This window comes from Theropithecus gelada, chromosome 6 (genome assembly GCF_003255815.1).
Source record: "Theropithecus gelada isolate Dixy chromosome 6, Tgel_1.0, whole genome shotgun sequence".
Lineage (NCBI taxonomy): Eukaryota > Metazoa > Chordata > Mammalia > Primates > Cercopithecidae > Theropithecus > Theropithecus gelada.
The window spans coordinates 93,119,189-93,138,082 of NC_037673.1; the positions used below are offsets into that span (position 1 = coordinate 93,119,189).

General features: G+C 40.9%; 1 pseudogene across 1 annotated transcript; it reads left to right on the top strand.

Moving 5' to 3' along the window:
* Window positions 1-4,747: 4,747 nt before the first annotated feature.
* On the top strand, window positions 4,748-7,811 carry LOC112625861 (annotated as a pseudogene). Its single transcript, XR_003119791.1, has 2 exons — window positions 4,748-7,345; window positions 7,513-7,811. The product of XR_003119791.1 is annotated as an elongation factor 2 pseudogene (transcript).
* Window positions 7,812-18,894: the final 11,083 nt, after the last annotated feature.

Here is an 18,894-nt window from a genome sequence, read left to right on the forward strand (position 1 = left end):
GGTTGTTAGGGTGGGACCTACTCCAATATGACTGGTTTCCTTATATGAAGAGGAGATTAGGACACACATAGTCACAGAGGGAAGACCATGTGAAGACAGAGGAAAAAGGCGTAAATTTGTACAGCAAGCAGAAAAACCTCAGAAAAAAATATTAACCCTATTGACACCTTGATCTTGGACTTTCAGCCTTTACAACTGTGAGGAAATACGTTTCTGTTGTTTAAGCCACCCAATCTTTGGTACTTTGTTATTGCAGCCAGAGCTAAGACAGAGAGTGATCTAATAACACTCACTTCCAAGATCGTTTTGTGGAATAAATGAAATCAGCATGTTGATTAACTGTCAAGTGTAGTGTAGGTGTTACTTACTGCTATCAGCCACTAACTTTTGCTTTTCTTTGCTGTGCACATGGTTTACCTGTTTATTTTCTTCCCTTCCCTACTCTCCATTTCTGCCTTTAACATATAGCATGGCTCCTTAAGAAAAGAAAATTTAATTCAAAAGTGAAAGAGCCACACCACTGAGTGTTTCTCCCTCCGTGTTTGTTTGTTTATATTTTAAATCTAAACAAGAAGCCTCACGTGTCCTTTTCTTTGTTGAGAGGTCAAATCCCAAATACACACCCAGATGTAAATGTGTTCCCAGGGTCTAGTGTCTCACCTCTGAGTCGCATCTGTTTTTCCACACTCCCCATTCTCACCATTCATACTAAACAGAAACATGAGAAAGAGGACAGATGAATACTTTCAGGGGTAATCCCCCAGTAACCATTTTCTCTTTTGCTGAAGGACTGTTTTTCTTGTTATCTAACTATAAATGCCCTCATTTTATCCAATTGACTGTGCCGATATTACCCTGAGAATAGTTAGTATTTGTAGAACAGAGTCCCTCTAGAAGCTCAAAGTTCTATGTAAATATTGTCTCATTAGAAACTCATATATCCCCATAAATTAGGTTGGTGGATGCTGCGATTCCTCTGATGTGCAGATGGAGAAGCGGAGGGTGGGTGACTTTTGCAAATTCAGAAATGCTGGGAGGGAAATATGGAAAAGCAGCACCTTCTCAGATTTAGCGATAAAGCCTCAGGCCAGTTCCCTAGATTTTCACAGGTTGAAAGGCATTCAGTACAAAGCCATCTGAATGTGTTTTGATGAGGACTTAGAACATTATAAACATCATTATCCTTGCTTTTCCCTGGAGATTAGGGCACAGAGTTTTAACTGATGAGGGCTGAAAAGTACCTGTAAAGTCTTGGGATTTAGATGTTCTGTTATTTTCCTGGTAGCTAGCTATTGATCACGATTTGTTTCTCCAGCTCACTTTTGATACTCTCATTTCTGAATCAATCTCATCAGTAATCCCTATAGCAGTACCCTACAACAACAAGGTCCCATCCTATAAGCGTAAGTCCCCCCACAATCTTTCAATATGCTTTTTTTTTTTTTTTTTTTTTTTAGTCTAGTCAGCAAATTCCCAATTCAAGAGTGTACTCCCACATCTATCTTTCATTCTTTTAGTGCATTGGTCTTCCTTTGTCTTTATTTTCTCCTCTGAAAATCCTGCTTGGGTTAGTTACGTGGCTGCAAAAACTAATAAATAGGCTTATCAAATGACAGATAATTGCTAATAAGAATCGCCTAATAAAATATACATTGTTAATAACACAGAATGCCAGTACGGCTATGTCACAAAGCAATGAAAAACAGAGACCAAGTGTAAAGGGGCTGTCAAGGTTAAGATTGCTTCTGCGTCGGCACCTAATTGGTTAATGGAAGCAGCAGTGGAGAGTTTGCAAAAGCATCCAAGGCTGAGGATAAGCCAGAGGGGAACTGAGACACTGCAGATGGATTTCCTGCTTATGGGTCAGGGCTGAATTGAAATTGTGACTGCAGGACGGACCGGTTTTTATTATAATATTCATCTCCCTCTAAAATCTGGTGAGCAGCTTCCCTGCTGACTCAATAATGCCTATTGCTGAACATCTGCAGTTATACAAAGGACGATTACTGTTGGCTGAAAGCTTTCTTACAGAGGATACTTCTTTAGAAAAGAAAGTAGCAGCCTTTACCTGCAGTGGGGTGGGGATACACTACAGATATTTAACTCAGTATTTTCATAGTACAGCATATTCAGGTGTAACTTGTTTAATTATTTCTTGAATGGCTTTGAGATTTGTATTTCTGAGGTCTTTGTTCTGTAGAACATGCCAATACTTCTCTCTCTGTCTTTCTTATACATTAAGTCATTATTTTGTCCTACTATCAGACTGAAGATTGTAAAAGTGTCATTTCCTTTCAGAAAGTTCTTCTTTACAATTAAGATTATTAACTTCATATATTAATGCTTTTTAAAAAGAATAAAAGTTTTATTTTCTAACAAGTAATACTGCACTTTTTCAGAAGACATGTGCTATAAAGAAACTTGTTAGGGAAAGATTGCAAAGAATATACACATTTAAATTGAGCAAGTGCTGGCCTTTCACATAAGGAGAGAGATCCCACCTGCAACTAGCTTTTAAAAGACACAATGCAGAAACTACACCATTACAATTCCAAGAAAATTTTCATAGGAAAAATAAATATCCATAAATCTCAAAATGTATTTCATAGATTTCATGCTAAAAGCACAATTATAGGTATCTCTAGAGGCTAAAATATTTTAAAGGCCACAAATCCCTTGTTATTCTATTCTCTTGTGCTTATTTAATATTTTCAAAGATATTATCTCCTGTCAGGTAATGAGATCTCTCCCCTTAGTTAATCTTTTTTTTCTTTCCATGAAATAAATTGGTATTTGTGTGTGGTTGGCAGAAATAGGGCAGTGACAGGATTGAGAAAAATCCAGATAAGAAACCTGGTGCAGCCAGTGTTACATGCCTCTTGGCAGATCAACCAAAATAGCCAAGCAGGTGAAGCCCTTTGATTGGCCTACCTGGGTGGCATGCCCACCACAAGTTCCAGAGGAACCAGTCCATCCAGTTGGGTTCTGATGGCAAACGTGTCAGGAGAGAGGGGTCAGAAAGTTGGGGCTTGAGGGTGTGAAGGATGTTCAGTGATCATTTGTGACTCTCATGGGTATTCTGGTCTTTCTCAAATGTCAGTGTTTCTATAACCTAACAGCTCATCCTTTTAGAGCCCTTACTGTATGCTAAGCATTGTTCTAAGTACTTCATGTATGTATTATCTCTTTAAATCTAATGATGAGAATGGGTTCTCATTTTTCACTCTCACTATATATACGCACACACATAAACATATCTGCATACGTGTTATGCGTATATGTTGTGTTTGTGTGTGTTAGCTTTTGATTTTTTTTAATCAAGGAGGTTTACATCCCATCTCCTTTGACAGCCCTTTTCTGTGAAACTGCACAGTGCTTGCTCTTGCAATGTAATGAGATGTTAGGGACTCACCAGGCCATGTCTGTTTACAGTCATGTTACATTTTGTGCTTGTCACATTGCTGCATTTTAAACTATTTGAAGGTGGAGATAATTTCTTACACATTTTGTTGTGCCACATGGTTCACACAGCCTGGCACAGAGCACATGCTCATCTCTTTGCTGAGGAGTTAGAACCTGACTGCAGCTTTGAACAGAGTGGGATTGTGGTTGGCAGAGTTCAATGGATTTATTTATCTCCAAGATCATATTTTATATTTTGCTCTGTCAAATCACGATATCTTCTCAAGGTGAAAATTCCAATAACCACTGAATATATAAATGTGGCTAGAAACTGGAAAATGAGATGATGTAGATAATTAGACATTTATTCAGGGAGAAGATGGCTACATTGATTTTCCCCTGAAAATTGGCTTTACTTCTCTTTATAATGAAAAACTAACATACTGCTTTTGTAAAAATATGACCTATTTCCTTTACTTGTAACTTTAAAAAGCAAATTCTACCAATTTCAGTGTAATCATTACTGACTCATAAATCACTTGAGAAAAACGGACTTTGAACATTTCCTGTTTTGCAAATGAGGAAACTGAAACCCAGGCATGTTAAGTGGTTGGGCCAAAGTCACACATCACATTACTAGCTGAGACACTTTGACTTAGAATACATATTTTAATCCAATAAATATTCAGGGTCTAGGAGATACCTTGCTCCTGGTAGGAACTCAATAAATATTGGTTGGGAGAGTAGATTATTCTGACTGGGTACTGACCAATCAGAACAGAAGTTGCCCTTAACAACTAGTGCGGCCATAGTGGTGCATATTGACAAAGTGTCGGCCCTGAAAGCCATGAACTAACCACTGTGCCTGCACCAAGTAGGCAGATGGTCAGAGCTGAGGGTTCATTTACTTCATCCCCTTCTTTTTCTAGATGTGTCCCAAGCCACACATTCAAATCAAGAAGTGGAAGTCAGCTTGTGGGTTCCTGGTGGATAGTGCTTTCCACCACATCAATTCTAAATGTGTGGATAGAAATGACATGAGGTTATAGTGGAAAGACAGTAACTTGGTTCTTGGTAACTAAATGTTTCTATAATGAGGCAGAGGCAAGGTAACCCTTAGGGAGAATCATTAGAAGTGTTTAGCTTTATTTAGGAGACAAGAGTAAAGCTGAAACTCAAATGAGAAAGTAAGAAGTCAAGAAACCATAGATATCGTGAAAGTCTATGAGTAAAATGCATCATTGAAAGTGATACATACGCTCTTCTGCCGTCGTCGTCGTCACCATCCTCGGCGCGACTCGCTTCATTCGGTTCTACCTGGGAGAATCCACCGCCATCTGCCACCATGGTGAACTTCACGGTATAACAGATCCACGCCATCGTGGACAAGAAGGCCAATATCCGCAACATGTCTGTCATCGCCCACGTGGACCACGGCAAGTCCACACTGACAGACTCCCTGGTGTGCAAGGCGGGCATCATCGCCTCGGCCCGGGCCGGGGAGACACGCTTCACTGACACCGGGAAGGATGAGCAGGAGCATTGCATCACCATCAAGTCAACTGCCATCTCTCTCTTCTACGAGCTCTAGGAGAATGACTTGAACTTCATTAAGCAGAGCAAGGACGGCGCCGGCTTCCTCATTAACCTCATCGACTGCCCCGGGCACGTCGACTTCTCCTCGGAGGTGACCGCTGCCTTCCGAGTCACTGATGGTGCATTGGTTGTGGTGGACTGCGTGTCAGGCGTGTGTGTGCAGACGGAGATGGTGCTGCGGCAGGCCATTGCTGAGCGCATCAGGCCTGTGCTGATGATGAACAAGATGGACCGTGCCCTGCTGGAGCTGCAGCTGGAGCCCGAGGAGCTCTACCAGACCTTCCAGCGCATTGTGGAGAACGTGAACGTCATCATCTCCACCTACGGCGAGGGCGAGAGCGGCTCCATGGGCAACATCATGATCGATCCTGTCCTCGGTACCATGGGCTTCGGGTCTGGCCTCCATGGGTGGGCCTTCACCCTGAAGCAGTTTGCGGAGATGTACGTGGCCAAGTTTGCTGCCAAAGGGGAGGGCCAGTTGGGGCCTGCCGAGAGGGCCAAGAAAGTGGAGGACATGATGAAGAAGCTGTGGGGTGACAGGTACTTTGACCCAGCCAATGGCAAGTTCAGCAAGTCAGCCACCAGCCCCGATGGGAAGAAGCTGCCACGCACCTTCTGCCAGTTGATCTTGGACCCCATCTTCAAGGTGTTTGATGCCATCATGAATTTCAAGAAAGAGGAGACAGCAAAACTGATAGAGAAACTGGACATCAAACTGGACAGTGAGGACAAGGATAAAGAAGGCAAACCCCTGCTGAAGGCTGTGATGCGCCACTGGCTGCCCACCGGAGACGCCTTGTTGCAGATGATCACCATCCATCTGCCCTCCCCTGTGACGGCCCAGAAGTACTGCTGCGAGTTCCTGTACGAGGGGCCCCCGGACGACGAGGCTGCCATGGGCATTAAAAGCTGTGACCCCAAACGCCCCCTTATGATGTATATTTCCAAAATGGTGCCAACCTCCGACAAAGGTCGGTTCTACGCCTTTGGACGAGTCTTCTCGGGGCTGGTCTCCACCGGCCTGAAGGTCAGGATTATGGAAGACCTTCAGGAAGGTCTACACCCCCAGGACGAAGGAGGACCTCTACCTGAAGCCAATCCAGAGAACAATCTTGATGATGGGCCGCTATGTGGAGCCCATCGAGGACGTGCCTTGTGGGAACATTGTGGGCCTGGTGGGAGTGGACCAGTTCCTGGTGAAGATGGGCACCATCACCACCTTCGAGCACGCACACAACATGCAGGTGATGAAGTTCAGCCTCAGCGCTGTCGTCAGAGTGGCCGTGGAGGCCAAGAACCCGGCTGACCTACCCAAGCTGGTGGAGGGGCTGAAGCGGCTGGCCAAGTCCGACCCCATGGTGCAGTGCATCATTGAGGAGTCAGGAGAGCACATCATCGCGGGCGCCGGTGAGCTGCACCTGGAGATCTGCCTGAAGGACCTGGAGGAGGACCACGCCTGCATCCCCATCAAGAAATCTGACCCGGTCGTCTCGTACCGCGAGACAGTCAGTGAAGAGTCAAACGTGCTCTGCCTCTCCAAGTCCCCCAACAAGCACAACCGACTGTACATGAAGGCGCGGCCCTTCCCCGATGGCCTGGCCGAGGACATCGATTAAGGCGAGGTGTCTGCCCACCAGGAGCTCAAGCAGCAGGCGCGCTACCTGGCCGAGAAGTACGAGTGGGACGTGGCCGAAGCCCGCAAGATCTGGTGCTTTGGGCCCGACGGCACCGGCCCCAACATCCTCACCGACATCACCAAGAGCCTGCAGTACCTCAACGAGATCAAGGACAGTGTGGTGGCCGGCTTCCAGTGGGCCACCAAGGAGGGTGCGCTGTGTGAGGAGAACATGCGGGGTGTGCGCTTGACGTCCACGAAGTGACCCTGCATGCTGACGCCATCAGCCGAGGGGGAGACCAGATCATCCCCACAGCCTGGCGCTGCCTCTACGCCAGCGTTCTGACCGCCCAGCAGCGCCTCATGGAGCCCATCTACCTTGTGGAGATCCAGTGTCCAGAGCAAGTGGTCGATGGCATCTACAGAGTTTTGAACAGGAAGCGGGGCCACGTGTTCGAGGAGTCCCAAGTGGCCGGCACCCCCATGTTTGTCGTCAAGGCCTACTTGCCTGTCAACGAGTCCTTTGGCTTCACCGCTGACCTGAGGTCCAACACGGGCGGCCAGGCCTTCCCCTAGTGTGTGTTCGACCACTGGCAGATCCTGCCCGGAGACCCCTTTGACAACAGCAGCCGCCCCAGCCAGGTGGTGGCTGAGACCCGCAAACGCAAGGGCCTGAAGGAAGGCATTCCGGCCCTGGACAACTTCCTGGACAAATTGTAGGCCGCCCTTCCTGCAGCACCTGCTGCCCTGGGGATTCGCAGTACCCACAGCACCACGTCCTGGAGACTGTCCCGACACAGCGACGCTCCCCTGAGAGGTTTCCGGGGCCCGCTGCGTGCCATCACTCAACCTTAACACTTGATGCCGTTTCTTTCGATATTTGTTTCCAGAGTCTAGAGGCAGCAGACACGCCCTCTTAGCAGGGACTTTTACTGGGCTGGTCGGGGAGGGGGAGGTGGGATGGGACACCCAACACTTTTTCCATTTCTTCAGAGGGAAACTCAAATGTCCAAACACATTTTAACAAACACATTAAGAGGTTTATTTGGGTAAATGGCCCGTAGTGGCTTTTGCCCCGGAAAGGGGAAAGGAACAAGCGGGTAGATGATTTCTAGCAGGCAGGAAGTCCTGTGCGGTGTCACCATGAGCACCTCCAGCTGTACTAGTGCCATTGGAATAATAAATTTGATATGATGGTAAAAAAAAAAAAAAAAAAAAAAAAAAAAAAAGAAAGTGATACATACGAGAATAATTAAAAGATTTCCTGGAGAGGATTGCTTGGGATTCAAGGTAGGTGAAACAGGTGGGAGCAGAAGATTATAGTTGTAATTGACCCACCAGCCCATATCTTCAATCATATTCTTTGGTTTCAACATTCCAATACCTCTATAGAATTCTAGTTCACTGATGCCTAAAGTAGCAGTGTCTTTGGAAATGATTTAAAAGACATCCTGGATAGAAAAGCATGCTACTAGTTTAACATTTTTTTCTTTGTTTTGAAAAATAAAATGAGGATTGACCACTCCTACTCAATTATGAACCAGAGTAGTGCTTCTAGAGAGTCAGTTTTATCCTCATTTATCATAGCAAAAAGTCAATAAATGATATATGACAGTTAATAAATCTCGAAATAATGCACAAGATTTTCTTTTAAAATTTAAGGATTATCAGCATTATAACTGAAACAGGAACAATGAGCAGAATTTAAGGGTTTCTCTTTTGCCAGAACAAATAGGGGACAGAAAAAACATTACAAATAGTTATTAATTGCTTTTCAAGATAAACCTTTCTGTACTAAGTTGTTTTTCGTTTGTTTGTTTTGGGCCTGTGTACACACTACTTTAATAAACTTTATAATATGAAAAGGAAAATAAAATTTTTCCAAATTGTTTTCTTTTGGTGAGGGGGAAGGGCAGGGAGGATTCTCTGTTAGGAACCAGCAACGTGGATGAAATGGAGGGTTTCTTCAAAGGACGAGGCCGTAGACAATCTTTACAAATGAAAGGCAGGGGTTCAATCTATCAAATTAAGATACATTTGGCTACTTTCCCAATGCCTTCCCTTTCCCTCTAGAGCTACTTAGTGATTCATTCCTACAACAGGGATTTAGTACACATGATGAGTGAAAAATTCCATAATGTTCCCCAAAGCCAAATTCACAACTTTTTCAGTTAGTAAGTTAGGCCATTTTGCTATTTTTCAATTGTTGTAAATAATGACTCAGCTAAATATTGAGTCTTCTTAACAGTATATTGAATAAGCACAGTGATATAATTAATGCAAATCTAAAAATCCATTGAATTTTCCTAAGAAGAAAAAAACTGCTACTGATATTTCTTCCCTTTTAAAAATCTATGCTATTAGGCACTCTGAGTGTATCCACCAGTCAGTTTGCCTGAGTTGTAAATCATACGACTGTGTGTACCTGTTCCCTGTTGACCACCCAGGATACAATAATACTGTTGATTATCCACACTTTCACATCTGGGCAGTTATTACTGGAATGATCAGACCTGAAATCTGAGTTATATGCCACTAAGTTATAAACCACAGCAACAGCTGAGTGAGAGACCAAAACGACAGCTGAGTGAAAGGTTGGGTGACTCTGCACATGAAGATGGGATGCTGGGTTTCTTTTATCCCATTACTACTGAGAACCTTGAGGAGAAACATGTTTATCATGAATCCCTGAACTGCCTGTATCCCAAGAAGCCCAGCTGTGGTTTGACATTCACTCTCTGTTAGTGGAAGGCAGTGTGATTCAGACAAAGGAGACAGCTGACAGCCTGACTCCGAAGCGTATGAATATTTAAAACACTGTTAGCATTGCACGTGACTGGTAAATAGTTATCTGTTATGCTTACACTGAATGAATTTTGCATTTATTTTGCTTTTATCTTTTGAATGTCCAAATAAACAAATAAGGTTTCTTTAAACTCACCAGCATGCCATTTCCACGGACGAACTCTCTGTACCTTGTTTTAGTTGCCACAGATTAATAATTTATACTCAAAAAGGATTGCCTGTGAATTCTTAATTTCTAATGACTTATTATAGTTTCCAGGTGCATGAGCTGGATTTATAATTACCAAGTCTTCTATTTCCTAATTGTAGGCCCTTCTACAGGTAACTGACCCTTATTGAATCTTTATTTCCTCAGCTCTAACCTGAGGGCTTGAGTCAAATAAGAGTGTATGTTTTATGTGACTAGCACTTCATGACCACGTCAGGACTGAACACCTTATAATAATTAGGTTTTCAATGTTAGACAGCAGGTGATTTTTCCCCATAATAATGTTTTTTATTTTTTCAAAAATGAATGCTATCTAGTGATAGTGGGAGCAATGATCATTTGAAGGCAGGAAGTAGCTGCAGTGTTTAGGTAAGACATGCTCTCTACCTTGCTGCAGTCTGGCAGCTTCTATCACATTCCTAAACTGAGAATGAATGACAATCGCCATTTATGCAGCACTTGCTCTACTATGCTTTTCTATACCTGGCCTGCTTTGCTTGTTTATATTTCTTGTCTGGTCTTTGGGAGCACGTGTTTGCAACCTTTGGACCCTAAACTCTAAAAAGTCTGTCATTCATTATTTTATTTTTAAAGAAATGTCAAGAATAATTTTACTGTACAGCAAGATATTTTGTTAAGTCTTAATCTGTTTTTTACATTCCTAAAATATATGTTTGGTGGCCACACATGAAGCAGACTAGCATTTTGCTGGCTGACAGCTGGAGTCCACTTAGGTCCTATAGGCTTCCCATAGTTCTTTGTTGTATGGATTTCTCCAATACAGCTGTTTACCTCATCAAATCAGCAAGGAGAGTCTCTCCCTCAGACTGTTAAGACAGAGTCTTATAAAATAGGAACTACTCTTGGGAGTGACCTTTGCCATATTCTGTTGATTAGGAGCAGGCTGGGCACGGTGGCTGATGCCTATAATTCCAGCAGTTTGGGAGGCTGAGGCAGGCAGATCACTTGAGGTCAGGAGTTCGAGACCAGTCTGACCAATATGGTGAAACCCTGTCTCTACTAAAAATACAAAAATTAGTTGGGCATGGTGGCATATACCTGTAATCCCAGCTACTCTGGAGGCTGAAGAAGGAGAATAACTTGAGCCTGAGAGGTGCCAGTGAGCTGAGATCATGACACTGCACTCCAGCTTGGGCCACAGAGTGAGACTGAGGCTTCGTCTCCAAAAAAAATAAAAAAAAAAAAAAAAAAAAGAAAACAACAAAAAAAGCAAGTTGCAGGTCACAGGTTACAGGTCCTATTTGCACTCAGTGGGAGGGGATTGGACACGAAGGTATGAACAAGAGATGGGAATCATTGGAGGTCACTCTAGGGTCTGTTTGCCACATACAATAAAATATTCTTTACTTCAATAAATATTTAGCTATTACCATATATAGCATTTATTCACTCAATGGAAAGGAAAGAAAACCATAGTGATAAATACGTTTAAAAATGCTAAATTGAATATGACGCAATTCCTACTTTCTAGGGACTTACAGTTTAATGTAAAAGTCTGATACATGAATTTATCATTCCATTTACTCTAAAAGGCATTTAAAATATGTTCAGAATGTGCTTCTGAGAATCTTTAGGTTAAAATGTGTGTATTGGAGTATATTTGCTTAAGACAGTGGACAAGCCGGGTGTGGATGAGTGCCCTAGAGTCCCAGATCTCATTAGAACCCAATGAGAGTTTGAGATGGGAAGCTGAGGCAGGAGGATCACTTGAATGCAGGGGTTGCAGGCTGTCACGCACCATGATCTCACCTGTGAATAGCCACTGTACTCCAGCCTGGCCAACATAAAGAGAACTCATCTCTAAGAAGGAAAGAGACAGTGGATTAACATGTTGGCAAATTATTTAAAATATAACTGCTGTGGACGATGGCTTCCACTCTCTAATTAACTCTGATAGCATAAGTATGACATAACATTAACAACTTAACTGCCAGGTACAGAACAGGAGACCAATATATATGTTTTTAAATCTTTGATTATCTTCTCTTTTATGGGATGGGGCGATTATTAATGGAGAAAGGCTAGTACAGATACAGCATCAGTTATTTGTAAATGCGTTAACATCACACTGAGTTTCTTATGGTGAATTGTCTATAGAAAAGGTATTAAATCACATGTCAAAAATAAGACATGTATTTTTATTTTACTGGAGCTCATGATTGCCTAATACACATTTTGTCCTGTCCCCATCCCACATCTCTCAGGAAAAAAAAAAAAAAATGATTTCACATTTCAAATGCTAACACAAATTTCTACAAATCAGATTTCAATCAATGAATTTATTTGCAACAACCAAAAGATGCAAACACATGAAACACATGGGATTACTGATATAAAGTCTCTACTTAATGTGATTGATACCATAACTCTCACTGGGAACTAATGAGATCTGTGATTACTACAGAGGCAGCATGTGGCCTTTAATTAGGGAGAAAAAGTGATTTTCACTGTTTCGTTATGACTTTTTTAGCAGGAAGAAAAATAGAGCACTGTTCACATTGTGCTTAAAATTATCCACTGAAATTTGTCCTGTAAACTCCTCTCTAAAACAAATTCCTATATATTCTATGTTACCCTTAATATGTGTATATGTGTAAACAGTGATATCACATACACATATGAGACACTATTCCCTTATTTGTTGAAAACAAAGTTGTAGCATATGCTGTTTTCTGTTTCTCAGAAAGAAAAATGTGACTATGTTTATTTCTTTAAATTCATATTTTGTGAATTAGACATTCCAATTTAAATTATTTGGTCAAATCAACTTTCAACATGCATTCTTGCTAACCTATTTCTGACATCAAAAGTGCTGCTCATTTTTTATCTGACTTTTGAAATTAAAAAAGAAAAATGCTCAATTTGGCATATTTTTCTCTTTTTTATTGCTGATCAGCAGGATATTTAGACTTGATAACTAAATGGGCTTTATCTCCATTTTACAGGGAAAAACAAGACTTAGGATGTGAAAAGTCTTGCCTAGTACCTCCTGGTGACTTAGCAGTTAGGATGAATAAAAAGAAGAAGCATGAATATAAATGTGTTGATTACGACAGTAAAGGAAGTTTCCATTTCATTACATCAGATATTGTACATGTGGATACAGTAGATGGGTACATATTATAGATTCACATCTTGTATTTGCAGCTGGGAGAATACTGTATGTAAATAAGGCCATGGATATGCAGTGCATTCCCAATCATCTCGGAGCTAAATGCCTGGTTTGTGAATTTCTTCAAGTTCAGATTATTCCTCTAGTCATTTCATCAGATATAGGACTCCATTAAGCAATTACTTCATTTGCACATATCTCTTTATTTAAAATTTCCCATACATCTTCATTGGACCCACATTGTGAAATAATGTATTGTCAGTTGTTTGTTCCCAAACTACCTTCTGAATATTTTTGCTTTTGTTGGGCCTCAGTGTCAAATCTATTAATGTGATGAATATGAGTGCATTGTAGGTAGTAGTGTTTTAAGCTAAATTTTAAGGATGTAGTGAACTTCTATGGAGAGTTTTGTATGCTGAGTCATTTTCCTCAAACCCCAAAAGGATTTTGATTGTCGGTTTCTTGCCTGATTTATTTCCTAACATGCTACAGAATCAGATTTTAACATCTGTTATAAAGTTGTATAGGAATGAGGCAGCTGCAACTGGAAGGTAGCATTCATAAACTGTGTGTAAGTGAACAGATGGGCCAGCAGCTTGGAATAGGTAAAGTGTCATTTGGGTCAGGGTGGGTTAATTTTTAAAGTTAAAGCGCACTCAGATTCTCTGTTCCATAGGAGATTTGCTTCTGGTTGTAATGTCATAATCTGTTTATTGCACAACTCTACACTTAAGTGAATTAAATTGAATTGCTGGGTTATTATATGAGACCATGTGCTGTATCTGGTGGGGTAAAAACTAACATACAGCACTTACTCTTGTGAAGTTCATCCTCTGGTAGGGCTTCTCGTCAGACAGGCAAACCAATAAATACACAACCAATAGAAATCTGTAAAAGGTGCTAATTGAGCACTGAGTGTGGAAACTTCAGTTAGCCAAGACCTATTTTTTTTAAGTCAACTGAGCCAAGCTTTTAGTCTGTCAAGAAAGAATGTGAAGCTTCAGAGAAAGAGTAGATTAACACATGAATTATGACAACTGTCTTGGTTCAGGTTCTCAAGAAGCAAAGGAAAGGATTCTTGTATCAGTGATTTATTGAGAGTGCTTTGGGAGGGAACTGTGAGGGAAGCAGCCTAGGACAGGGGAAGAAGTCAAGTAAAAATGGGGTCTCAGCTTCGTCCTCCAGGTAGTTCTCGGGTGTGAGTAGGACCACAGAATTTTTACCCCTTGGAGTGAGGCAGGCTTCTGTATTCCGTATCAGTTCAAACTGGTTCAGGAGGCAGCATTTCTTGGGTGAGCTTTCTCCCATCCCTTAAGACATTATTTTTGGAGAGGTGTAGCCATGAGCTTTTTGCAGCTCACTCTCCTAGCAATGGGGGTGGGTAAGTGCTTTGGCCTAGTACAACGATGACTAATGTTTATTGCATGCTTACTATGTGCCCAGCACTCTTATAAGCATTTTACATAAATAAGATGATTTAATTATGTGAGGTAAATCATAACATTGCTCCATGTGAAATTGATGAAAACAGAACCCCAGACAAATTAGGTGAACTAATCAAGGTCACACAGGAGGGAAGTGGCAGATGCAAGGTTTGGACCCGCTTTCTCTGATTTCGAAGACTATGCTATGCTGGCTCTCTACTACATGGCTATAGCAAGCTATATTGCTTAAAATGGACATAAAGCACCAGAACTTGGTCATACTTTGTTTATCATTTGTTTCCATAGAAAAGAATGTCTAAGTTGTGATCAATTTGCCAATTAGTATACAGGAACTGAAATTTAACTGTGGCTTCCCGGAAAACACCCTCCCATATCCCAACGGTGGTAGCAGCTCCTAGATTTCGACTCCTTTTCCATTTTCTGGGGAAGACAGCATTCTTCATATCTCCTGATGCCCAATTCTCTCTCCCGGCCAACTGTGCTTCCTGTAGTCCAGCCACATAGTCAATTTGTGAATACATGATGCTCCCCGCTGCCACAGGACCTTTGCACATGCTATTCCTTCTGGCTGGAGGGCAGTTCCTGCTGGCATCTTCTTTTCTACCACTGTGTGCTTAGTTATCTCTTTAGGAACCTCCAGGTCTAACTGATCAGGCTTTACTTATTCTACTTCCTGCCCCTTGTCTAGGCCAGGGGTTTTGTCACGTAATTAGATCCTTTTCCCTTAGAGATCCTCTCTCATTTCACATTTATACAAACCTTGGTAAGAATACTTAATTAATGTGTGTTCTTTTTTCCTGGACTGCAAATTCCTTGAGGACAGGGACTGTGTTTGCTTTACTCACTACTATACCTAACATAGTGCCTAGCATGTTGTGGATTTGCAATAGATATTTGCAATAGATAGATGAATGAATGATGGAAAGAATGTGTTTAGTCCACTCCTAGATTTCTCACTTCAGCCCCCTGACGGGCTTGCCTCTCCTCCACTGCTTCTTGTGCCCTGCAGTTGGGTTCCCCAAGGGCCTGTGCCCATCCAGTAGACATGTCTTGCTCCAGGTCTGGAATCTCTTGGTCTGACCCAACTGTGTCAACTGAGGGCTGAGATGCTCTGGAGATTCCTACCCCTCACCTTTATCAATGGTACCATTAAAGTTTTAATTAGACACATTTGGGGAGTAAAAAGACCCAGTGAAGGCCATCACCATCATCTATTATGGTCAGAGTCTTGTGTGAATGAACTTGGGGTTTCACAGGGCTCCTTTAGTTTTCACAAGGTCCCTCTCTGACTATAGTCAGACCCCCCACAACACATCCATTTAGGAGTAAGAATATTTACACCAATATTTTAGTAAGACACCTTAAAATAAAGAAGACAGGTGTTTTAAGGCCTTTAAATAATGCATTGCAATTATCTCTGAATAATTTGTTCTGTTAGTTTGTGTTTTTATTAGCAAAAAGCTTAAAAGAATTCCAGACAGAATAATTTGTAATAAGCAACTTTCAATAGGAGTCAAAAAAAAAAAAAAAAAAAAAAAAAGAACCAGTAATGTTTGCTGTAATATGTGCACCTGGGTTTATCTATTATATTCTCAAATTGATTTTTTCTGCTGTGGACACAAGCTTCAAAGTAGAAAAGTTAAGATGGATAATAGCTTCAATCTACATTTTCTATGCTATTTTGCTAGCATAAGGAAGGCATGCCTTATTGATTTGAAATACTGTTTAGGCAGGTTTTATCATAAAGTGGATTTAACTGTATACATTACCTTATTCATTAATATTTAATAATTATTTACATCAAATTAAATTTGTTATATTATTACATATTAATTAAGCAATGAATACTCTTCTTGGATTGTATCCAGATTTTACCAAAGGAAATCTATTCTTAAAGTTTCACAGTGTTCATTATTCTGAGAACAATCTTGTGAAGTTTGGACTTAATGGCCCGGTAGGTCATTTACATCTGTGCCCTGAGCAACTTAACTAAATTTTGAATTGGGGCCAGCTTTAGTAGGGAACATTCCAACTGCTAAAGTGCAATGAATCACTGAATATAATAGTGGGATAAAAATATGAAGCTCAGACTGTCAAATTGCAATTGGGGACCTATGCATAATGTAATGTCCTGTTTTGGAATTTAAATATTTCAAGATGGAATGTATCACATTTGATATTTATCCTACCTGGTAATTTTTCCCCAAGCTCAACAGATGCTGCAAAATTTCGGTGCTTTCATATTTCAACAGATTAGTATTATATCTACAGTCTTCATAGATATGTGGAGAGAAAATAAATATCTAAATTTGGAACCCTAGAATAGACCTCTGTCATGCAGCACGCATTTCACGGAGTGACTGCTATGGTCCAAGTGTTTGTGTTCCTTCTCTAATTTATATGTTGAAATCCTAGCCTCTAGGGCGATGGTATTAAGAGGTGAAGCTTTTTGGGAGGTGATTAGTTCATGAGGATGGAGCCTTCAGGAACGGGATTGGTGCCATTATGAGAGAGGCCCAAGGGAGCTCTTTCGCCCCTTCTATCATGTGAGGACACAGCTAGCAGGTGCCATCTGTGAACCAGAGAGCAGTTCTTCACCAGACACCAAATCTGCCAGCATCTTGATCTTGGGCTTCTTAGTCTCAGGAGCTGGGAGAAATACATTTCTTTTGCTTATAAGTCACTTAGTTTATGGTATGTTTGTTGTAGCATCCTGAGTGAACTAAGACGGTAACCCAGGGCCAGAAAAGAATTCACTTCATGACAAGCAAGGTAATTATGTAATTTGTTGATCAAATTAAAATAATTTGGAGAGCAAAGGGTGTTCCTAAAGATCATACTGAGATGAAAACCTGGGACCATTTCAGGCAAATGTGAATAGTGACACTAGGAGTGAATAAATTCAAATCCTCAGCTGCTTCTGATTCTATGGCTGTGATACAACATCTATTGAAGACGATAACATTTTATTTTAGCTTTTCTTAATACTAAGTCTTCAGAAATATTATTTATAAACACAGACTACATAAACCCATACACATAGACATATTTATTCATTCAAACTTTCATTCATTCAAGAAATATTAATTGAGCACCTTTTATATTCTAGACAGTGTACTAGATTTTGGGGGTAAGTCTATTTTTTTGTGATAAGAAAACAAGAGCTGGTGTTGTTGTCTTTATGATTTATGTTGTCTAGTATATGTAGTGGACATTAAGCACAGTTACACAAAACACTGTCAGAACTGTGTTGTGTTACCAAAGAGGTTCACATGGGCCTAAGGGGAATATAAAACAAAAATTTGAATCTGTCGAATAATTCAGGGGAGTATTTCTCAGCAGGTGATAATTGTGCTGAGATGGAAAGGATAAAAAGAGCAAAGTGGTCATCATGAGAAGGTAGAACAGAGAGAGCAATTTGCTTAATACCAGACTGATGCCAGCTCCCATCCAATCCAGATACACCCAAGGAATACTGGTGGGCAGATCTTGGTAACAGATTGGGTTTACATTTTCTTTTTGTGGGTAACTTTTGATTTCCTAGTGTGGTAGGTGGGCTTATAGCATTTGACTGTATGTTGGAGAAGGAAGAGAAGGCTGGAGAGACGTAAAGAAGAAATTGTGATGGAGAAAGAGAGGTAGAGCAACTCTCATAGGACAGAGAACTGCAGGGATCAAGCAGACATGCTCAAGAGATGATGTGTGGAAAATGTATGATGTATGGAGATGACTATTTCTCCATAAACCTGGAAGTAAATGGCATGGCTTTTGAAGACGGATTTACATTTGAGGGAGGCTGAGATTGGCCAGGTGGAGAATAGTGGTGGCCTGAGAAGGCCCTATTTCCTTTTAGCTTGCCACATATGTTCAAAGGAATTTATTAATTTTTGTCATGTTTTGTATTCAGTAGCTTTTCTAATTCTTACAGTAATTTCTCTGCAGTTTCCAGGAAATAAGCTACAGTAATGAAATGTGAGCTAGTTATCTACCTCATTAGGATTATCTATATAAACTTCCTAGCTTAACCCCTTGTACTTTGTATAACAAATTACGTTTTCCCTCCCCAGTAAGAGTTCCAATTTTAGGGAAGTTTAAGGTAAAGAGGGCTACCATTTGACCTGTTCATCTGTAAATAAATATTTTTGATGTTGTGGTTGTGTTATTAGGCAGATAATGTGTGCTTGTGTGTATGTGTGTGTGTGTGTGTGTGTATGCATGAACAAAATACATGCATGCATGTGCAGGAAAGTGAGAGCCTAGTTTGACACCAAGTTTTTAAAAATTTACATGGGTACAGTAAGGCTAACACAAATAAATCAATTTTTAAGTAACATGACTGTTACCTAAAGGTTGATTTGCCCAGAAGTTAAAAGGGTATATACTAGAGAAAATTAAATGTAAAATAATGACTCACTGGGGGGTGGGGATTTTTATTAGGTCCATATGCTTATAATTAAATATAAAATCAAGAAAGATACCAACTTATATATAGGCCCCTGCATTTTTTAAGCCATAGTTATAGTTTTGCTCAATTGATTCATGCCCAAAGTTTTATGTATTTTCTCTGTCTCAGTGGTTTCCATGACTTCAAAATACCCTATATACAGTTGAGCCTGGTGTGGAATGATAGTACAGAAAAGAAAATTAGTGACTTCTATCAGAATAAGCCTTGAACAATAGCTCCAAAGCA